The sequence below is a fragment of the Electrophorus electricus genome, chromosome 2, assembly GCF_041902795.1.
Source record: "Electrophorus electricus isolate QZ-2024a chromosome 2, ASM4190279v1, whole genome shotgun sequence".
Taxonomy (NCBI): Eukaryota; Metazoa; Chordata; class Actinopteri; order Gymnotiformes; family Gymnotidae; genus Electrophorus; species Electrophorus electricus.
The window spans coordinates 7,389,124-7,412,495 of NC_137498.1; the positions used below are offsets into that span (position 1 = coordinate 7,389,124).

Below are 23,372 nucleotides of genomic sequence, written 5' to 3' on the forward strand. Positions count from 1 at the left end.
TTCAAAAGCTGATTTACAGAGTTTATCAAAGTTTAAATAGGTTCTTATTGTGAGTAATGCAGGTTTTTGTTGTTTGTTTTTAACTCATTCAGTAAATTCAGAACTTCATATTACTCACAAAAAATCTTAAAGAACTTTTCTACATAAGCAATGGTCCGCAAGAAATTATTGTGATGTGGAAACTGAAAAACCAAACAAAAAGCAGGTCCTCTCACTATATATAAATTCTTAAATGTGTGTGTGTGTGTGTGTGTGTGTGTGTGTTTGCATGCTTATAGACTCTGAAGACAAAGCACACAGCATTCTGTAGTGACAGTGCATAATAGTTCAAAGTATATTTACCAATAAAACAAATTTGATACAATGAATAAAATATTAAGTACACAGGACATCATAAGACAGTGCAAACCTACAATATATCAAGCTATGAAAAAGTAATGCAAAAATTTGTATGTGCGCAAGCTTTGAGGTGATTAACTCTATAAACTGCATTTTAAAACTATAAACTTAGAAAGAGGAGTTTGAGAATAAGAGTGAGGGGATAATATGTCTGTTTGTTTCTCTCCTCTACATCAGACTCCACCCCCTTTGCTTTATAATGAGCATGTGTGTCTTCTATATGGTTTCACACATGCAGCATCATGGTCAGTGTGGGGTTGTGGGATACATCACAAAAGAAGAAACAACCAGAGTCCTCACAGTCAAAGGACATGATGGCACTGTGTGTGGTTTTGTATGTCTCTGTAAAGCTGGTGATGTGAACTTGAAAAGAAACATAAGAGCTCTGGCCAAGTTCATTTGCTCCCAGTTCCTCTCTGCTGGGTGGACATTAGGGTCTGGAGTACTGAAGTAATGCTGTGAGAGTTCTGGAGTCAGTGTGTGTCCACAGTGGTAGTGGAGATCTGGGTGTAGAGTTATCAGTGTGTGCTGGGAGGTCAATGGTGTTTCCATAGAGACAAGGATGCTCAGTTTGTGTTTTCCCTTTACTGTACTTCCTCTCACTAAAGGTGAGTGACATGAAACTGTACATATATGTGCTAATCTAAAAATGTTATTAAAGTGAGTTGAATCATTCAATATTTATTTGGCTGAATTAGAAATATAACCTGGTTGGTCTTGGAATGAAAAATATGATTAAAAGGTCCAGAATGCAAACAGACAAAATCTTTGCATGAATAAAGTTTATTAATCAAAAATAAATCAAAAAGTCAAAAGATGTTATTTCAGAAAATGAAAAGACAGGTTGGGGAAAATGAAGGGAAAAAAGAAATACAAAATAAATTGGTAAAAAGAGCTGGGAAAAGTTAAAGAATAGGGCTAATTTTGTTGGAGCGCGTGGCACAGGACAAGGTGCTTTTTATAGCCTGCCATGCTCGTCTGAAGAAGATGCATACTCTCTTCAACTTCTTGCATTCTGAGCCTTTATATTTGAAATAAAAGTAGAATTTTTAAACTGGTGTCCATGGAGTGGATGTATGTAAACTCTGATTATTGATGTGGTGCTTTGATGCTACTCACCAGCTGGGGTGTTCTCCACTTTGACTGCCTCTGTAATAGATTCTGCTACTCCACCCAGATCCTCTCTTACATCTACAGATGTTTTTTTTTTCCCAACAATCAATACAAATGCAATTACATAATAAAGTACAGGCACATATTTAAAGTGAACAAAGATCATATCCTACTGTGTGTTCTTAATGGAAAGCTAGATTTATGCAAGAAAGTACATCTGCACCTTCTACATGGGCGCTGTGGTCTAAATAGCAAATCTCTTCCGTTGACTCTGTGATCATACAGTGTTCAGCAGTTCTGCTCCGGATGGTATGAACCTCCTTACAGTCCTCCTGTTTCTTGGGTGAGAAGTGATTATTTATCAGTGATGAATTGTAAAGGAAATTAATCATCCATTGACCCCACCTGGGCAGTGGAAACTCCACTAATGGACAGCATATTTTGGACTACCATCTGTACAAGTCAGGAAAGTGTGAAGGCTAAATAAATAAAACTGTGGATACAGTCTATATAAATCATTAAAATTATAGTATAAAATGATCTAGACACTTACACTTTCTCCCAGAGTGGCCGAGTAATGCTGCTTAAACCCAGCAATGGTAGCAGGGTCTCTATGACTCTTGTGTCTTCTGGTAATGATATTAATGAACTTGTACCTTGGCATCTAGAAAGGGCAGAAGAAATCTCTATTGTATTGAACAATAATAAAGCTGTTTCATTTCTTTTAAAAGTCATAACAGTTTGCATGTGTTTTTGGACAACAACAAAAAAAAAACTTTAATTTTTAAGAATTAAAGATTTATTTCTTAGAAGTAATTGAATTTGAAATGAAAATTAGGCTTTGATTACAACACAGTTTTCTACAAACAAGACTTATTTAACATGCTGCATTTGTGCGCAAGATTACTTTTGTACCCCAGTTTCATATCTCTATATAGAAATGAGAAATCAACGCCTGTAGACTTTGTTTTATATACAGTTATTATGTAACAGAACAAATGGCCACCCGTAGCTCAATTTCTTCTACAAATGTTAATAAATGTGAAACAAAGGTTGTCCGACAGTGCATAATGGCCACACTCGTGGTCTTACAGAGGCTTTTCTAAAACAAGCGCAGAAGTCACTTTCCCTTGTCTCAGTCAACGTATTTCATCTAATGGAGTTCGGTTACGCGAATATTTTCAGCTACTTCCCCTTTATTTAGTTCATTCTCTATTCACTTATTCCGCATTTATAAAATATTTATGCGGTCCGTTAAATTAAACAAACTCGCTTGACGTAGACAGACGTTTATTAGACGAACACGAATAACGAACACAGTGGCGCTCACACAAAACAGGCTAAATGAACATGAGCAACGTTGAACACAGCTTACAAACAAAGTGGACCACGTACCTAAATATTAGCGACAACACAGACCGACAAGGATGCACACACCAACCGGGCTTTAAACACACACAGACATTAGGAGAATAACCCGCTGCAGACGTGTGTGACTACATAGTCGTGGTTTCACACAAGACCATGAACTCCCACTGCAGGCGGCGGGCCGTACCACGTGACTAGTGGGGCGGGGAGCTCACTATCAGCCCACTAATTAGTTCTCCGTTCAGTCAAAAGTTCTCTATCATTAAAATGTGTGTTCTCTTTTTAAATTCGCATATTGGCTACTTGTTTATAATACGATTCCGTTATCAAATATTTAGTATCTGCCTTTGTAGATAAAATTAAATTCTACTTACGTTTTGTTTTCGTTTCTCCGTACCTCTTATGCGTGAAGAATTGTTTGTAGTCTCTGTTGATGTTTTGTCTAAAATGATCGTCATCGGCAAAGCCACTCAATAAACTGATCTGGGGTCAGAAATAGAATGACACACATTATGACATAATCGAGCGCTAAATTCTGTTCAGTGGTTGTTTAGAACAATGACAGAAGTGCAGCTGAAATGACATTATAGTCTCATATTATAAATCACATTTTAAAATCATTTCCCCCTCTTTACGCTATCATTTTGTTATCAGGCTCAGATTAAAAAATCTAAATAAAGTAAATATAACCTATACATGTAAACTATATATTAATTAATTAGTAATCATTCCACATAGGTACAGTTCACTCACTCTGTATTCGTTATAATCCAAAGTCATTTGAACACTCATTAAGGATCAAAATGCAACCTAAACAACAACAATAATAAATTCTTAAGAAATTATACAATTTTAACTGAAAATTAGGCTAATTGATCACAATACAATGTTCAACAAAACAAGGCTTATCTTTACTCGGGTGTTTCAGTACCAAGGCTACACAGTTATGCAAACACTTTCTTGCATAATATATGCTTATATTATGAAATTGAGCAACTGGAGAAACAGAATTAAATGCTCCATTCATTACCGCTTCAAATGGTTTATTATTTTTTAAAAATATATTTTTTAAAAGTGCAGGATTGTAGCCCCAAAATATATCCTATATGAAGTGACCTGCATTAAGAAATTAATTGTTGATGTCACTTACTATTATTATTGTTATAGTAGTAGTATTTAGTGGGGAATCATTTTATGGTGTTGATTGGAGAATACTATTAAACAAATTAATCTTACCATCAGTAGTAGTTGATGAAATTAATAACTTCTAACCATTTGGAGGTGTCATTGTTGTAGTAGGTTTAGTTGAAGCTGTTGGACTTGATGTGTCAGTGTCCACTGGAGTAAGATTTACAGGTTTATATGGAGCCTCTGCAAGAATAGAAAAGTGTGGTCAGTTCTAAGTATGAACTCTGTTTCTGTACTGTTCACTCTCACTGGAGATCACTTCCCATGTGTTTCTGTTTGTGTTGTATTTATACCAGGTGAAGCTCTCAGCTTTGGTGTGTATATCAGTGCAGGAACAGGGCAGCAGCCTGAGTGCTGCAGCTGATATGCATGAGATTTAACTGCACCACAATAATACATTGATTTCAAGATTTGGTTTTATGACTGATGGCAGTCTAAAAAGTAAATCGTAATTGTTCAAATTCTACCTTATATGTTCAGATAACATGGAGTGCCTCTTATACATTATCAGAAATATATGACATGTCGTCTCTAACTGGACTCCTACTAGATGTTTTCAGTGTTTCTTATAAAGTAGCTACTGAGAAGATATTTGATGATCTACAGATGTAGAGAGAAAGTCAACTCACCATCAGCAGCAAGGAGCAGATAAACACACACCTGCATTCTTACTGAGTTCCACACACTACACACGGCTACAGCAGGACTGCTGATACACACCATACACACTCTTCAATACAGTCTACTGAATGTTCTGATAACTACAGTTACAGTGGAGATGAAGTGTATTCAAATGAAGCTTTGACAAACTTCTATCCCCAACACACACAACAAATATAGGGAGGCAGTAGGGTTTTATAAGTTTTTAAAAGTCATTTGGTGTGTCCTCTTTCTTCCTTAACAGTCTCACATTATAAGTGAAAATGTCATCATTCTTACTTAAGTTGGCTCGGTCCGTTGTCACAGAGATGTGGCGGCCCAGTGGGACAGACCCAAAATGACTCCATAAGTGCTGTTAGTTCAGTCTAGCACACCTGCCCCTTTGTACATGCATCATTTATGAACGTATTTAAATCCCTCTGTCACTGGAGTGGTTGTCGGTCTTTGTTCGTACTCAGGTTGGTGTTAATGGTCGTTTAATAAATGCATGTCTTCGTCAAGAGACGTCTGCGCTTCCTGCGCCTTGCCTTGCGGCACTTGGGCCATCACAACAAACAAAATATTTGTATTTTCTTATACCTGCGTGCAGGGGGTGGCATAACGTGAATAAGTGAATAAATCATATAAAAGCAGACATTGTGTTCACTTTGTTTTCAGTAGGCTACACCAAAAGTGAGGAGAAGGCCTTCAGTATTTTGAGGAGTTCCCTTCAGTATTCTGGGAAGAGTCTCATATATAGTCAGGGCCATTGGACCTGGACTTCACCATCTCTCACACCAATCTTATTCCCACTTCCTAAAAAAAGAGAGAAGCCTGCAGCCAAGGGATCAGTTAAGATGAGACAAAGAGCAAACGTAAAAATAATGTATATGTAACATGCTGCAACCGTCCCTGATCTGGGCTGAGACCTTCCCCAAGGTCGGGGTCAGTTGCAACATCTGACTTCTTCGATTCAAATAAATAAGTGGATGTCATGTGTAATCATTTACCATTTTTTCTTCACAAACTCAAATATTTACTGTATAAACTGAAAAATCTTTAGGATTTAGCGTTGTTGTGCATCACTAAACTAATATTTAGTTGTATAACTACTGTTTCTGAGAACTGCTTCACATCTGTGTTGCATGGAGTCGACCAACTTCTGGCTGCTGTAAACAGGTATTCCAGCCCAGGATGCTTTGACAACTTTCCACAGTTCCTCTCCATTTCTTGGTTTTGCCTCAGAAACAGAATTTTTTTATGTCCCCCTCAAGTTTTCTATCGGATTAAAGACCGGGGATTGGGCTGGCCACTCTGTAAGTTTAATTTTGTTGGTCTGGAACCAAGATGCTGCTCGCTTACTGGTGTGTTTTGGGTCGTTGTCTTGTTGAAACATCCATTTCAAGGGCATTTCCTCTTCAGCATAAGGCAACATGACCTCTTCAAGTATTTTGAGATATGCAAACTGATCCATGATCCCTGGTATGCGATAAATAGGCCCGACACCATAATAAGAGAAACATCCCCATATCATGATGCGTGCACCACCATGCTTCACTGTCTTCAGAGTGTACTGTGGCTTGAATTCAGTGATTGCGGGTCATCTGACAAACTGTCTGCGGCTCTTGGATCCAAAAAGAACAATCTTACTTTCATCAGTCCACAAAACGTTTCTTCATTTCTCTTTAGGCCAGTCCATGTGTTCTTTGGCAAATTGTAACCTCTTCAGCACGTCTTCTTTTTAACAGTGGGACTTTGCGGGGGCTTCTTGCTGATAGATTAGCTTCACACAGGCGTCTTCTAATTGTCACAGTACTCACAGGTAACTTCGGACTGTCTTTGATCACCCTGGAGCTGATCATTGGCTGAGTCTTTGCCATACTGGTTATTCTTCAATCCATTCAAATGGTATTCTTCCATTTTCTTCCACATCTCTCTGGTTTTGTTTTCTATTTTAAAGCATTGGGGATCATTTTAGCTGAGCAGCCTATCATTTTCTTTATATCATTTTCACTTCTTTACATGTTTTCCCCTCTCCAATCAAAGTTTTAGTCAAAGTATGCTGTTCTTCTGAACAATGTCTGGAACGACCCATTTTTTTCAGATTTTCAGAGAGAAATGCATGTACATGTGTTGGCTTCATCTTTAAATAAAGGCCACCTGATTGACATCTGTTTTTTCACAGAAGGAATGACCTCACTAATTGAACTCCACAGTTATTATTTTGAACACACCCATTTCAATTAATTATTCAATTACACACCTACTGGTAAATTATTTACCATGTAGTAATATAATTTCTACCAAAAACAGTGATTGATATGATTAGTCATGTTGGACTGCTATTATTTCATCTCCCTTTGTAACTCAGTACAGTAAGTGATGTGGAGTCTGAGCTTCCTAGACACCACCATCTCCACTGATTTCAAACTAGAGATCACAACAGCCATAATCAAAAACGTTCATCAGTGTATCAGGAGCTGCTTTGTATCAGAAACTCACCATGGACCCCACACAACTAGGGAACGCCACACACTATCTGTATAAAACCCTCTGCTCAGGTATTTGTTACTGCTTCAACAAAACCTGAACTTCACAACTTGTGTTTCCCAAAGATGGTTTTCCATTAAAAAAAATTTAAAACCATAAAAAAGTGCTGTATGTGATATATGTGATCCTTTATTTTAACTATATTGTACTAATTGTATTGTATCATCTGAACCCCCCTCAGATACAAAGTAGCACTCACTTGAACATGTGAACAAAGCACAGCAAAACAATCCTGTAAACAAACACACACACACACACACATACACACATACACACACACACCATGGAAGATTTGACCTTGAAGGACATGTGCCAGTAATGATGTGGAGGTTGTTTTTCTTATGTTACAGTGGATGGTATGTGAGCATTCACCTGTGTCTCCTGCTCTCTCTTCTCTTCTGTTTGCCCCTTTCTTAGCCTCGTTTGTCCATGTCTCTGGACTACATTAGAAAACCAGACAGTGTGACCCACAACTTGTATGCATGCATGCGTGTGTGTGTGTGTGTGTGTGTGTGTGTACCTTTGTATCTCCAGCACAAGACCCCCACGAGACCCAGCAGCAGGAGGAGGACAGCTCCCACAACAGTAGTCATGAGGATATATGCTAGATCACCAGCAGGGTTTTGGACATCTGAAGGCAAACGTTATACAAATGTTATGTGTATTTGTGTGCGTGTTAGTGTTTGTGTTTTTACACAGCATGCATTTTAATTGCTTTTTAAGATATTAGGAGACCATGTTGATATGCAGTAAATGCATGTTACCGTCAGTCAGAGTCAGTAGTGGAAGCGTCAGCTGGAGCCTTTGCACTTGTTTTGCCATCAAATCTTGATGTAAATTCTGTTGTTGAGATTCCTGGAGAGGGAGATGTGTTTGTTAGCATAAGATGGTGTACTGCTTTAGTACTAGCAGTACTAGGGTAGCAGTACTGAGTCTCCTGTGTGTGCAGTGATGTGTTTTGTCTCCCTGTTGTTTTTTAATTGCTCATTTTAATACTGATTTAATACTCAACCTGTAGAAACACACCCTACTGTCATACTCCACCACATTTGCTTGTTAAATTAATAAATATTTACTCTAATATTATATGATTTTTAGCATTGTTCTAATGACATTCACTATCCTTATAACAATGATAGTTATAAGGTGTAACTGAGCAAATTGGTTGCTCCATTTAGGTAACAATTTGAGCTTTGTTTGATATTAAGTACCAATTTAACCATTTTTTAATATTTGATCAGAATCTACATTTCAAATTTACTAACATGTTTGTTAAGAGTGGTCTTTATAAGTCCTTCATAACAGCTAACACAAACCTAAATACACTTTTATAAAGGCTGATTCTGACAGACAGCTGTCATACAGTCTTCTCTTCATAGCACAATACTATCAGTTGATTAGTTGACATAACACTTCATTCAAGGGCTATAGGTTGTTTTTTTGTTTGTTTTGTTTTGTTTTTTTACCTAAGTTTTAAATATGTTTCCAGTTAAAATAACATAACGGGACCCCCCAGCAGACAGAGTCGGCTGAGAATGAGGACGGCCACTATAGCCACCCCAATACCCCCAGAGAAAAATCGGGTCTGATGACCAATACCGTTTGTTCATCTTATGTAGCCCAGTTCTGTGTTGTTCCCGTTTGTCTGTCTTTATGCTCACTGTTATGTTTTATTATTGTTGTTCTCCGTTAGTCTTCCCTTAATGTTGTATTCCCTTGTTGCTCATTTCTCGCCCTCACCCTGTTCTCATATTATTATTCTTCTGTTAGCCTGTTTGTTCTTCATTCTATAATGTGTTGTTAGTCTTTGTTGATTATTAAACTTATTATTCATTCTATTCAATCAGTTTGGTTCGTTATGGCGTCGTCACTTCGCACGAGTGTTCACTCTCCACCCCTCCCGCGTTACAATTAGTTGTTGCTTACCAAGTGAGGGGTGACATCTTAGAACAGGCCAGACGCTTGTGGACAGCCGAGTTTTATTTGTAGCGGAATAAGCAACAATTGTAAAGTGAAAGAGGCGAGAGTAATGGCCAGATATACACACACCAGGGAATTGCTCAGTACATGCTGATAGACCAGCGATAATACTTTGCAGGGAGTGAATGGAACCAGAGAGAATAAATAGCATAGCAAAGATGAGACACAGGTGGCACTAGTAAACTGGTGATGAGGATCTGGTGAGGTTGTGCCGGGGAAGACGGGAGTTGCAATCACGGACTGAGGGCGGTTGCGGGACATGAGGTTACTAGGAAAATTGAGCAGATGTGAACACCTCAAACCACGTAGTACCTTTCTGTTCTTGACACTGGCTGGAGAGGCTGAAATGAAAACTCCCATATGACTGTGATAAATGAACGCTTTGACAATGATTGTCATGACACTCAATTGAAAGTGTTCTGGCCTGGTCTATAAATAAGGTGTTTTATTTTGTTACTAATAAAATGTAGTTTGATCTCTAATGCCACACCATTCTACCAGTCACAGAAAGATCAAACAATATATGTATAACTCTGTGATAGAGCATCAGTGTGGAAGCACTAGAAATCTTAATATCAAGCCAAGTGCCACATACAACACATGCTACTGATCACATTCTTGAACTACCAAGTTGCCACTGTTGGGCCCCTGAACAAGGCCCTTAACCTTAAATTGCTCAAGTTATACTCAGTCATAATTATAAGTAGCATTGGATAAAATCAATTTGTTATTTTAGCATTCTGTTTCTAATGTTTGATCATTCATGATCACATATGTAATTTTTTCATTAGGCTACTTATGTTTATTACAGTAAAGGATCCAATACTGCCTCTTGCATTGTGATTTTAACACTGCCAGAATGCAATGTAGACAGAATAGGTGGGTTACATAAAGGATCCAATCTCTGCACCGCACATTTAGTAGGTTAAACCCAAAGCTAGGCTAAGAGAATGGTAAAGCCCTGAGAAAGCAGTATAGTTTTGTATCAAGTTTTCACATAAAAAGGGAAACAATGATTTTAAACAAATTATTGCAGAATTTAATTACTAAACATCATTACTGATCATCCATTTTTTTTAATGACATATGAAGGCGGTGGAGTGTTGTATTATTTATAATGCTGTGCAGTTTTGAATCTAAAGCAGCTATAATTTCTGAGAAATACCAGGTGTCACTGTTTTGTCACCAGCTTTCAATGCTCCCAAGCTTCGAATCCTTCAGCAGTAAAATAAGGAAGAACCTAAAATGCTTCACAGGACTTCGTCTGCACATCATTACCAAGAAGGAAGTTAAACAGTAAACACTTGAATAACGAGCAGGCTAATAACGTTACCAAACAACAATAAACTCACGGGAGGACGAGAGAAAGCACATTCAAAGACCCACAACCAAGACGCTAAAACAAGGGATATTTATACAAAGATTAACGAATGCAAACTAGACAAAGATCAAAACAGTGACAGGAAAACCAAACGAGGGGTCGGAACAGAAAAACCAAAACAAAGAAGCATGTGTGTTAAAAACCTGAGACATTTTTACTTGAACTGCCCAAGATATTTGTTACAATTAAAGGAGTATTTGACCATCACTGAACTAAACGTTACTGGTAATGTGCACAGATGACAGCACAACAACAAATATGACAGCAGAAAGTCTACAAGTAACTCAGACAACCAAGACTTTGCTAGTGTGGATACATAAGAAAACCTTAAAGCTGGATTTATCATTTGCAGTTGGATTTGGATCAAAAACAGTGTTTTACCTTTAATGGTGAGTCTGATGTATTTATATTGCTGGTTTGTAAGATAACAGCTGTAGTCTCCCTCATCCTCTTCAGTCAGGTGTGATATGAGTAGAGAGAGATTTCCTGGAGAGGGAACAGTACCCAGCTGAACTCTGTTTCTGTACTGTTCACTCGCACTGGAGATCACATCCCATGCGTCTCTGCTTGTGTTGTGTTTCTTCCAGGTGAAACTCTCAGGTTTGGCGTGTGGGTCAGTACAGGAGCAGGGCAGCAGTACTGAGTCTCCTGTGTATGCAGTGATGACGTCTGTCTTCTGATTCTCTGCCAAACTGCAGCCTGCAGAAACACACGAGATAAAGGCCTTCACTATTAAACATGGCCGCACATGTACATGTAAATGGTTATTATTACACATGACATACTCCGTTATTATTATTATATATGACATACTTAATTATTATTATATATGACATACTCCATTATTATTTATGACACACTTAATTGCTGCAGGTCCAGTCACCTGATGGTACTGATGGTACCAGCCAACTGATGATGGTACTGGAAATCACTAAGAGATTTCACAATATATGCTGGTATGATGGATGCATGACCATCAAGTTATATGATTTAAATGTCTGATTATATTGATTATAGATTGTCTCTCTCCCTCCCCTCCCTCTCTGCCTCCCTCACTCCCGCTCCCTCCATCCCTCTCTCAATCACTCTCCCTCTCCCTCATTCCCTCCCTCCCTCTCACTCACTCTACCTCTCCACTCCCTCCCTCCTTCCTTCTCCTCCCCTCCCCTCCCACTAAAGTTACTAATAACATGTGACTAATCATGTTTGAAGCTTCAAACATCACAGATACACAGAATGAGCTTGAGACTGTTTCATACGTTTGGCACTGTCCTATAACTTGGAACCTTTATCATTTTACTAAAAAATTGGAAATGTGCAAATTATAGAAGCCAAAAGTAAATGTTTCATAATGTCAACCTGTTGTCTCCCAGTATAGTTTTGTATTATGTTTTCACATAAAAAGGGAAACAATGATTCTAAACTAATTATTGCAGAATTTAATTACTAAACATCATTACTGATCATTTTTTTAAATGAAATATGAAGGCGGTGGAGTGTTGTATTGCGCAGTTTTGAATCTATGGCTGCTATAATTTCTGAAAACCGCCAGGAGTCGCTGTTTTGTCACCAGCTTTCAATGCTCCAAAGCTTCGAATCCTTCAGCAGTACAATAAGGAAGAACCTCAAACGCTTCACAGGACTTCGTATGCACATCATTACCAAAAAGGAAGTAAAAACACATCTGCAGATAAAAACACACCTGCATTCCACAACACACTACACACAGCTACAGCAGTAACGCTGCTACAGATCTTATACACTCTACAAAACTACAGTGTACTGAACACTCTGAAAACTGCAGCCCAGACTACAGTCTGTCTGTGGGAATCACCACACAACTATGACCTGGAACTCTACAACTCTCTCAGTAAAACTCCACTGAAATTCACCACCCACTAATATCCACAGTAGAGAGGAAGTGTGTTCAAGTGCAAAATAAATTATTCCTCCACTTCTTTCTCTCTCACATACAGACTAAATCTAACAGTGAAACAGTGTCGTTCTAGTGTCATAACTTCCTCCTGAGCTTCCCAGTGTTCAGTCCCCATCCTCAGTAAAGTGATCCTGCAGTAAGAAGTAGTGCTACACAGTGATCCCCCTCAGCACTGTTTGGTCACATCATTTCACTCCTGCACTTAATGATCAGAGGACCAAACTGAATGTGTAGCTTAGCAAATATTAGACAGATCAGACAGGAAGAGCTCTAGACTACATGCTGATCAAAATAAACATTGATCATTTAATCAGGTAAACATGAGGATGGTCTGATATTCATATTATTCATAAAGTACAGGTGGAATGCAGCAGTCTATGTTGTAGCTTTCATACTATTAAGAAAAAACTACTTAAGAGAAGTTGTGAAACAGAACCACTAAAGGAGTCACCAAAGTAAAGACCACTTTGGATGTAAACAGTACAATGTCATCACAACCCAATAGTTATCACAGGAAGTAGAAACATTCTCACCTTTTCTCTTAGTTACTTTGTTCTTTTTGTTGTTAAAGCTGCCAAAAGCTGTTTGATGATGGTGGATATCTATAAAGTAACTAACTGAGGCTGTAGGCTAGTGTGCACTGCACTGTAACAACAACAACAACTGTAAAAAGACAAAACCCCCAGCATGGGCTGTCTAAGCCTCCTGGCCAATTGATGTACAAATGAGGAATAAATAACACAAACAGAAATAAACAAGTGAGCACATTTCACACGTAGCACCCAGTGCAACCAGATTAGCAATACATATGTCAGGAGGAAGAGGTGCATACTGGGAATTCTCACATCTGTAAACTGGTAGCTATGACTATGGTGGCATCAGAATAACTTGGGACTAAATAAGAAAAGTCTTTAAACTGGAGTCACTGGAGTGAATTTATGCTGCCAGAGTCAGTTAGTGTTTGACTGATTAAACCATGAAGTTCAAAGCTGGATCACTGACACTGATGAGGATTTGGAGACTGTTTGACAATCTTCGTGGGTGTGTGAAAGAAGTAAACATTTTGCTCACACACCACTCTGAGGAACAGCACAGCAGAATTTCAAGATCACGAACCCAAAAAGGAAGCATGCGCATATGCATGTCTGTGTGTGTGTGTGTGTGTGTGTGTGTGTGTGTGTGTGTGTGTGTGTGTGTTATGTATTGCTAAAGTGCACCAAGTTTAGCAATACATATGTGAGAAGGAAGAGGTGCATACTGGCAAACTGTACTGTCTCTATGGTTTTAGTTTTTTCTTATTTGTTCATTTTTTATTTGTAAGCCTCTAAGATAAGAGGAACAACATAGGAGAACTTGAAGCCCAAACACCCAGCAAGAAGAGAGAGAAAGAGAGAGAGAGAGAGAGAGAGAGAGAGAGAGAGAGAGAGAGAGAGAGAGAGTGTGTGTGTGTGAGAGAGAGAGAGAGAGCAGGGCAGGCCGTGGGAGGGGGTGTTTTTGCAGCTACAAGTATCACTTTGAATGTACATTTACTGTGTGTGTAAAATTGTCTTTCTCCAAGTCCTTCAGATGTGGATCTGGCCATCCTGCAACAGCTGTGCATGTTTTGTGTGTGTGTGTGTGTGTGTGTGTGTGTGTGTGTGTGTGTGTGTGAGTGAGAGAGAGAAAGAGAGAGAGAGAGAGAGAGAGAGAGAGAGAGAAAGAAAGAGAGAGACAGTGTTAGTTACGTATTGTTAAACTGATAAACAGTGCTCCAAGTTTGCTAGGAGGAAGAGGTGCTTGCTGGGAAACTGGACTGTCTTTGTGATATTACAGTTTTTTGCAAGACAAAAACTGGGACATGTGACACAATAATTGAAACCACTAACTCATGTAGCCCATCTCCTGACCTGTTATACTAAACCAAAAGCACCTTTCCTTTACACTCATTTTGTATTTCTAAAACACATTTTTTCAATACATTAAACACAATTCTCTATAGTGGACATATCATTCAACAGCACAGATTTCAGTGCCACTTAACGGGACAAGTCGGCGAAGAAACAAATTTACTTTATTCTCCCTTAACTCGGGTGGACAAGACATGTTTGGAGTCCGTATTTTGCTCCTTTAGAACAAAAGCTGCTAACATTGCTAACAAACACTGGAAGCCAACAGCAATAATAGCTAATAGGATTTGTAAATAAGTCAGATAGCGAGCTACATGTCCTCAAACCTCATCCAGGTCACTTCCCGGTGACGTGTTTCTTCACTTGTCTAGTTCACAGTGAGTTATACGACACACCGACTAGTCTGGGAGATATTTATTAACACTTGGATGCTGTTTGACCGGCTTGAGAGAAGTTTGTGGACATGTATTTACGAAGACAATATTTTAGTTGCTGTTAACTTCCAGTGTTTGTTAGCAACGTTAGCATTTAACATCTTTTGTTCTAAACTAGAGGCAAAATTTATTGGTCAATAGACCGAATCTGGGGTAAGTGGTTAGCTGCTGCTCTCTGCTGATCCCAGATATAAATACCTTTGTGTAAATGAATGTGTGAGGATGACAACACCTGTAGAGAGAAGGTAACACTCACCATCAGCAGCGTGGAGCACAAGGAGCAGATAAACACACACCTGCATTCTTACTGAGTTACCCACACTACACACAGCTACAGCAGGACTGCTGATACACACCATACACACTCTTCAATACAGTCTACTGAATGACTTCACAAGAACACTTATAGTGGAGAGGAAGTGTATTCAAATGAAACTCTGACAAACTAACCTCAACACAACACACACACCAAATATAGAGATGCGGTCGGTTTTGTAAGTTGTCATGTGGTATGTCCTCTTTCTTCCTTATCAGTCAGTGATCTATCAGATATTCTCACATTGTCAGTGAGGACGGTCTCATTCTTAGTTAAGCGGCTCCGTCCTTTGCCATAGACACACGATGTAGAAGCTCAGGGGGTGAGACCCAACATGACCTCCCTCAGTGTTGTTTGGTCATTTCATTTCACTACGACAAGTGTATAGCATCTTAATGTGAATATGTGCAGTTTTTAAAGTTAATAAACATTTTGGTCTCAAAACAGCTTATGAACGCCCCAGAAGAAGGAGGAGACTGTTCTGGTCTGAGAGCTCAGGATGTCTGACGTCTGCTGTGGTTTCATTTCTCACAGTTCCAACCAGTGGGCAGTGGGTATCAGATCAGAGTCTAAAGCCCATTTTAGACCAGAAGTGACAACCGTGCTGCTTCTGCACCTCTGCAGCTGAGCTGTGGTCACACACTCACAAGCTCAACTTTCTTCTAGTGTATTTTTTGCCTTAAGCCATGACAGGCTTATCAGTGGTTTCTAGCTAGAAATAGTACAAAATACTACATTTATTCTGTAAAGTGTAGTGTAATAATCAAAACAGCACAACTCTGACTGCTGGGTCTATTCTAATGTGAAATTGGGACAAAGGATGATGTTTTAAACACAGACTAAAACTAGGACTAGGCTCCAGGGTCTAGGCTCAATGGCAGGTCCAGTTTGAATTTAATTTAGTACAAAACAGGTTTAGTATGAGTAGGACTGGTTTGGTTACTGATAATTTGGGGAATATTGTGTACTGTGAGGAGAGATGTCAGTACTTCACTGAGAAAAGGGACTGCTCATGTACTACCAAAGCATGTCTATGTTCAAAGGCTGATTAACAGAGTTTATCAAAGTTCAAATAGGTTCTTATTGTGAGTAATGCAGGTTTTTGTTGTTTGTTTTTGACTCATTCAGTAAATCCAGAAATTCATATTACTCTCAAAAAATCTTAAAGAACTTTTCTGCATAAGCAATGGTCCACAACAAATTATTGTGATGTGGAAACTGAAAAAGCAAACAAAAAGCAGGTCCTCTCACTATCTAGAAATTCTTGAATGTGTGTGTGTGTGTGTGTGTGTGTGTTTGCATGCTTATAGACTCTGGAGACATAAAGCAGACAGCATTCTGTAGTGACAGTGCATAATAGTTCAACGTATATTTACCAATAAAACAAATTTGATACAATGAATAAAATATTAAGTACACAGGACATCATAAGGTAGTGCAAACATAAAATATATCAAGCCATGAAAAAGTAATGCAAAAATGTGTATGTACGCAAGCTTTGAGGTGATTAACTCTATAAACTGCATTTTAAAACTATAAACTTAGAAGGAAGAGTTTGAGAATAAGAGTGAGGGGATAATATATCTGTTTGTTTCTCTTCTCTACATCAGACTCCACCCCCTTTGCTTTATAATGAGCATGTGTGTCTCCTATATGGTTTCACAGATGCAGCATCATGGTCAGTGTGGGGTTGTGGGATACATTACAAAAGAAGAAACAACCAGAGTCCTCACAGGTCAAAGGACATGATGGCACTGTGTGTGGTTTTGTATGTCTCCGTAAAGCTGGTGATGTGAACTTGAAAAGAAACATAAGAGCTCTGGCCAAGTTCATTTGTTCCCAGTTCCTCTCTGCTGGGTGGACATTAGGGTCTGGAGTACTGAAGTAATGCTGTGAGAGTTCTGGAATCAGTGTGTGTCCACAGTGGTAGTGGAGATCTGGGTGTAGAGTTGTCAGTGTGTGCTGGGAGGTCAATGGTGTTTCCATAGAGACAAGCATGCTCAGTTTGTGTTTTCTCTTTACTGTACTTCCTCTCACTAAAGGTGAGTGTGAAATTCTCTCTTAATGCTGAGTGACATGAAACTGTACATATATGTGATAATCTAAAAATGTTATTAAAGTGAGTTGAATCATTCAAGATGTATTTGGCCGAATTAGAATTATAACCTGGCTGGTCTTAGAATGAAAAATATGATTAAACGGTCCAGAATGCAAACAGACTATATCTTTGCATGAAGTAAAGTTTATTAATCAAAAATAAATGAAAAAGTCAAAAAATATTTCAGAAAATGAAAAGACAGGTTGGGGAAAATGAAGGGAAAAAAGAAATACAAAATAAATTGGTAAAGAGCTGGGAACATTTAAAAAGTAGGGCTAATTTTGTTGGAGCGCCTGGCACAGGACAAAGTGCTTTTTATAGCCTGCCATGTTCGTCTGAAGAAGATGCGTACTCTCTTCAACTTCTTGCATTCTGAGCCTTTATATTTGAAATAAAAGTAGAATTTTTAAACTGGTGTCCATGGAGTGGATGTATGTAAACTCTGATTATTAATGTGGTGCTTTGATGCTACTCACCAGCTGGGGTGTTCTCCACTTTAACTGCCTCTGTAATAGATTCTGCTACTCCACCCAGATCCTCTCTTACATCTACAGATGTTTTTTTTCCCCAAAAAAATTAATACAAATGCAATTACATAATAAAGTACAGGCACATATTTAAAGTGAACAAACATCATGTCCTACTGTGTGTTCTTAATGGAAAGCTAGATTTTTGCAAGAAAATACATCTGCACCTTCTACATGGGCGCTGTGGTCCAAAGAGCAAATCTCTCCCGTTGACTCTGTGATCATAAAGTGTTCAGCAGTTCTGCTCGGGATGGTATGAACCTCCTTACAGTCCTCCCGTTTCTTGGGTGAGAAGTGATAAATAATCAGTGATGAATTGTAAAGGAAATGAATCATCCATTGACCCCACCTGGGCAGTGGAAACTCCACTAATGGACAGCATATTTTGGACTACCATCTGTACAAGTCAGGAAAGTGTGAAGGCTAAATAAATAAAACTGTGGATACAGTCTATATAAATCATTAAAATTATAGTATAAAATGATCTAGACACTTACACTTTCTCCCAGATTGGCTGAGTAATGCTGCTTAAACCCAGCAATGGTAGCAGGGTCTCTATGACTCTTGTGTCTTCTGGTAATGATATTAATGAACTTGTCCCTTGGCATCTAGAACGGGCAGAAGAAAGCTCTATTGTATTGAACAATAATAAAGCTGTTTACTTTCTTTTAAAAAGTCATAACAGTTTGCATGTGTTTTTGGACAACAAAAAAAAACCTTTAATTTTTAAGAATTAAAGCTTTATTCCTAAGAAGTAATTGCATTTGAAATGAATATTAAGCTTTGATTACAACACAATTTTCTACAAACAAAACTTATTTTACATGCTGCATTTGTGCGCAAGATTACTTTTGTATCCCAGTTTCATATCTCTATATGGAAATGAGCAATCAACGCCTGTAGACTTTGTTTTATATAGTTATTATGTAACAGAACAAATGGCCACCCGTAGCTCAATTTCTTCTACAAATGTTAATAAATGTGAAACAAAGGTTGTCTGTTGTCCGACAGTGCATAATGGCCACACTCGTGGTCTTACAGAGGCTTTTCTAAAACAAGCGCAGAAGTCACTTTCCCTTGTCTCAGTCAACGTATTTCATCTAATGGAGTTCGGTTACGCGAATATTTTCAGCTACGTCCCATTTATTTAGTTCATTCTCTATTCACTTATTCCGCATTTATAAAATATTTGTGCGGTCCGTTAAATTAAACAAACTCGCTTGACGTAGACAGACGTTTATTAGAAGAACACGAATAACGAACACAGTGGCGCTCACACGAAACAGTCAAGATGAACATGAGCAACGTTGAACACAGCTTACAAACATAAAGTGCACCACGTACCTAAACATTAGCGAGAACACAGACCGACAAGGACGCACACACCAACCGGGGTTTAAACACACACAGACATTAGGAGAATAATCCGGTGCAGGTGTGTGTGACTACATAGTCGTGGTTTCACACAAGACCATGAACTCCCACTGCAGGCGGCGGGCCGTACCACGTGACTAGTGGGGCGGGGAGCTCACTATCAGCCCACTAATTAGTTCTCCGTTCAGTCAAAAGTTCTCTATCATAAAAATGTGTTCTCATTTTAAATTCGCATATTGGCTACTTGTTTATAATACGATTCCGTTATCAAATATTTAGTATCTGCTTTTGTAGATAAAATTAAATTCTACTTACGTTTTGTTTTCGTTTCTCAGTACCTCTTATGCGTGAAGAATTGTTTGTAGTCTCTGTTGATGTTTTGTCTAAAATGATCGTCATCAGCAAATCCTCTCAATAAACTGATCTGGGGTCAGAAATAGAATGACACACATTATGACATAATGGAGCGCTAAATTCTGTTCAGTGGCTGTTTAGAACAATGACAGAAGTGCAGCTGAAATGACATTATAGTCTCATATCAGAAATCACATTTTAAAATCATTTCCCCCTCTTTATGCTATCATTTTGTTATCTGGCTCAGATTAAAAAATCTCAATAAATAAAGTAAATATAACATATACATGTAAACTATATATTCATTAATTAGTAATCCTTCCATGTAGGTACAATTCACTCGCTCTGTGTTCGTTATAATCCAAAGTCATTTGAACACTCATTAAGGATCAAAATGCAACCTAAGCAACAACAACAATAATACATTCTTAAGAAATTATATAATTGTAACTGAAAGTTAGGCTTATTGATCACAATACAATGTTCAACAAAACAGCTTATCTTTAGTCTGGTGTTTCAGTACTAAGGCTATGCAGTTATGCAAACACTTTCTTGCATATTATTTTTTAAATATAGATTTTTTAAAAGTGCAGAATTGTAGCCCCAATATAACCTGCATGTGGTTTTACAGGGGCTATTCCAAAATGTGTTTTATAACACAATGTTTTGATCGCATCTTCACAAAGGTTACTTACTGCCGAAAAGAAAAAAGGTTAGCATACATTTTAAAAATTTTCTTATAGCCTATAAAGAACACCCAACCAAACAACCTAGCTACAAAGAGACAAGGATAAAAAACATCATTACATGTATTATATAGGCATACAGATTTCAAATAAATGTGGTAAGTGCAGTGGACAGGATGGAGTCTAGAATTCATCATCTGTTGAGGCATCCGTGGCAACATCCTCATATGGGTCTTCAATGTCTTCATCAGTCTCACCATAACCTGCCACCTTTAGGTGGTGTGTTTCTTTCACAGCTACCAGGTCTGTCTTCAGCTCCTCAAGCTTTGGGAATACAACACTGTGCAGGCCACGGTAAGCTTGAGCAGAAATTCCTGAAGGGTAGTTTAACAAATCAAACTGGGTAATAAAAGCACCATGAAAAAACAATACAAAACAATCTACAATCTAACAACCAAACATCACACCTCATCAAAAATAAACACAAACAAGCTGTAAACACAACATGAATAATTAACTGATCATATTAATAGGGCTTTGAAAAGTAGGATCTAGTGTAGAATCAGGTATGAATGCTGGGAAGCATTTATAAAGTATCTATGAGTATGGCCCTTTCTAGGAAAGATCATCTGTAAAGCAGTTCAAGAATGTATCTGTAACATGAGATCTAACCCAGGACAGCTAAGTGATGACACCACTAGCCTACTGGGTGAGCAACCACACTCTAACAAGGGTGAGTCCCTGTGCAGAAGAGTTAGATCTTGGATCAGGTAAAACAAAAGGAAAAAAAACTAAACACCACATCGAGCGTGGAAAAAGGGAGAACAAAGGACATGGCGGGAAGAAATGGCAATGCCGATGCACTGAGGAAAACCAAACTAAAACTTCCCAAACAAAACCAGAAAACAGGGACGAACTTTAATGGCTAAGAAGAACCTTGGGAGAGAGACAGACTAGAGAGGGGAAAACTGGAGAGGGGAGGGGATGTGTAAAAACACAGACACCCTTGCAGGGAAGAAATGAGGTGTAGCACAGGGACCCACAGTCATCAATACCTGAAGTTATCAGCTAGGAGCTTTGCTCAAAAGCTTAGCAAAGACCCAGCACTGAATGACTGGGTCACTGGGCTTATATAAGGTCTAGCCCAGCTGTTGGGCATCAAGCCTGATTAGTAGTGTGGTTGACTCAAGGCCTCCCTCTGGTGGCCGGAGGAGGCCTCGGGCTGGTCCCAACCCTTACAGTATTCCCCCCGGAAGGGGCAGCTCCTGATGTCCCAAGGCCAGCCGCACGATCCTGCCGAAAAGCCTAAATGAGTTCACGGTCCAGGATGTGACAGGAGGGGACCCAGGACCGCTCCTCGGGCCCGTATCCCTCCCAGTCCACCAAATACTGGACTCCACCATGAACCTGCCGGACATCCAAGAGATGCTTGACTGTGTACGCCAGTGCACCGTCCACCATGCGCGGACCCGACGGGTCGGAGGAGCCCACCGAACACAATACAGGCCTAAGGTGAGATATGTGGAAAGTGGGGTGGGGGAAGGGCAAGGTGATAAGAAACAGGGTTTACGCGGCGAAGAACCTTGAATGGCCCGATGTAGCGAGGGGTGAGTTTGCAGGTATAACCACACAAAGGCAGGTCCTTGGCGGATAGCCAAACCTGCTGTCCCAGCCGATAAGTCGGCATAACGATTTTGAGCAGCTGTAGCAGATAAGCGAGCCCTGCATGCCCTCTACCAGGCCAAGCAGTAGCGCCTGACCGTCTGCTCAGCAGACCGGACACCCATGTCAGCCTCCTGGTCGGCAAACATGGGCAGAGCATAACCGTACTGGCACTCGAATGGTGACATGTCTAAGGAGGAGTGCCACAGGGTGTTGTGGGTGAACTCTGCCCAAAATAGGTGCTCAGACCAAGGGGATGTGCAGGAAGAGGCCAGATAGTGAAGAGTGCTTTCCAGGTCCTGGTTAACTCTCTCGGTCTGGCCGTTGGATTGGGGATGGAAGCCAGAGGACAAGCTGGCACTCTCACTGAGCATTACACTCCACGTGCTTCTGGCTGAATTGTGCCTGGCACAGTGTAACCTCTCAGGTCTGGCGTGCGGGTCAGTGCAGGAGCAGGGCAGCAGGACCGAGACTCCTGTGTAAGCAGTGACGTTCTCCATCTCCACGTTCCCTGCCAGAGTGCAGACTGAACCACCACAGGCACCCTCTATAAACTTATGTAGACCCAAAAGGAGGCCTTGCTAGTTTTGGGTAGGTTTTGCTGATTTTGATTTCAGATAAAAAGCTAAATGACACCACCTAAATGCTTTGACCCAGATGCTTCATCTGGAGTGATTTTCTGCAGTGATCACTACACTCTCAGAATGGAGAAGTGAGAGAAGCTTGTTCAGAGAGAGTTTTATGTATTACGTGTGTTAACGGCTCAAATAAATCTTATGTTCATAGCTGCAGTTTTAATCTAAATTTAAAATTGCCATCTACTACCTCAGTGCTGACTGCTTGCAACCCTAATGGCATTCATTACAACATGGTGGTGCATTTGAGTAACATCTGGTTAAAGTACTGCTCTAAACATGGCTTAACACAGAAGGTCTGGAACAGTCAAAAGTTGTGGGTTCAGTCTAATGATGACAGTATCACTGTGCTTGATAGAGATTTAACGGTGAGTGCGGTGTCTTTATATTCTCTCCATTTAAGATAACACCTTTACACTCCCCCATCCCCTTCAGTCAGGTGTGATATGAGGAGAGAGAGATTTCCTGGTGAGTGAGCAGTACCCAGCTGAACTCTGTTTCTGTACTGTTCACTCTCACTGGAGATCATTTCCCATGTGTTTCTCTTAGTGTTGTGTTTCGCCCTTGTGCTATCCAATGTGCAGCCTGCAGAAACGTGTGTGTTTTGTAAACGTCTGTGTGTGTGCGTTTGTGTGTGTGTTAACAGTTGTTAATGTGTTATTCCCACAGGATGATGTCACTTACTTCACTGTAGTACACAGTCAGAAAAGCAAACCAGCGTCCACTCCAATGGATAATGCAGATTACACAGAATATGCCAGCATCAAATTAAATTCAAATTAAACACACACACACACACACACACACACAAATGCAATCAAGCAAATGGAAAAAAAAAACAATCAT

The 23,372-nt window shown here is 39.4% G+C and overlaps 4 long non-coding RNA genes across 6 annotated transcripts in view; 1 reads left to right on the plus strand and 3 right to left on the minus strand.

Annotated features, from left to right (window-relative positions):
- The window catches only part of LOC145660092 (uncharacterized), a 302,422-nt gene that overhangs the window by 249,770 nt on the left and 29,280 nt on the right, over nucleotides 1-23,372 (plus strand). The window lies entirely within an intron of this gene.
- LOC145660063 (uncharacterized) lies at nucleotides 1,658-4,979 on the minus strand. Its single transcript, XR_014126253.1, has 5 exons — nucleotides 4,117-4,979; nucleotides 3,634-3,690; nucleotides 3,255-3,363; nucleotides 2,066-2,176; nucleotides 1,658-1,850 (listed from the first exon to the last, which is right to left on the minus strand). It is a non-coding gene; the product is annotated as an uncharacterized LOC145660063 (long non-coding RNA).
- On the minus strand, nucleotides 5,414-15,239 carry LOC145660065 (uncharacterized). 2 transcript variants are annotated; one of them, XR_014126255.1, is made up of 7 exons: nucleotides 15,131-15,239; nucleotides 11,000-11,317; nucleotides 8,022-8,112; nucleotides 7,778-7,888; nucleotides 7,630-7,697; nucleotides 7,457-7,489; nucleotides 5,414-6,656 (listed from the first exon to the last, which is right to left on the minus strand). It is a non-coding gene; the product is annotated as an uncharacterized LOC145660065 (long non-coding RNA). The 2 variants fall into 2 exon arrangements; XR_014126254.1 differs by having other exon boundaries at nucleotides 5,414-7,489.
- On the minus strand, nucleotides 17,764-19,271 carry LOC145660196 (uncharacterized). The gene is made up of 4 exons (XR_014126381.1): nucleotides 19,160-19,271; nucleotides 18,313-18,423; nucleotides 17,983-18,097; nucleotides 17,764-17,836 (listed from the first exon to the last, which is right to left on the minus strand). It is a non-coding gene; the product is annotated as an uncharacterized LOC145660196 (long non-coding RNA).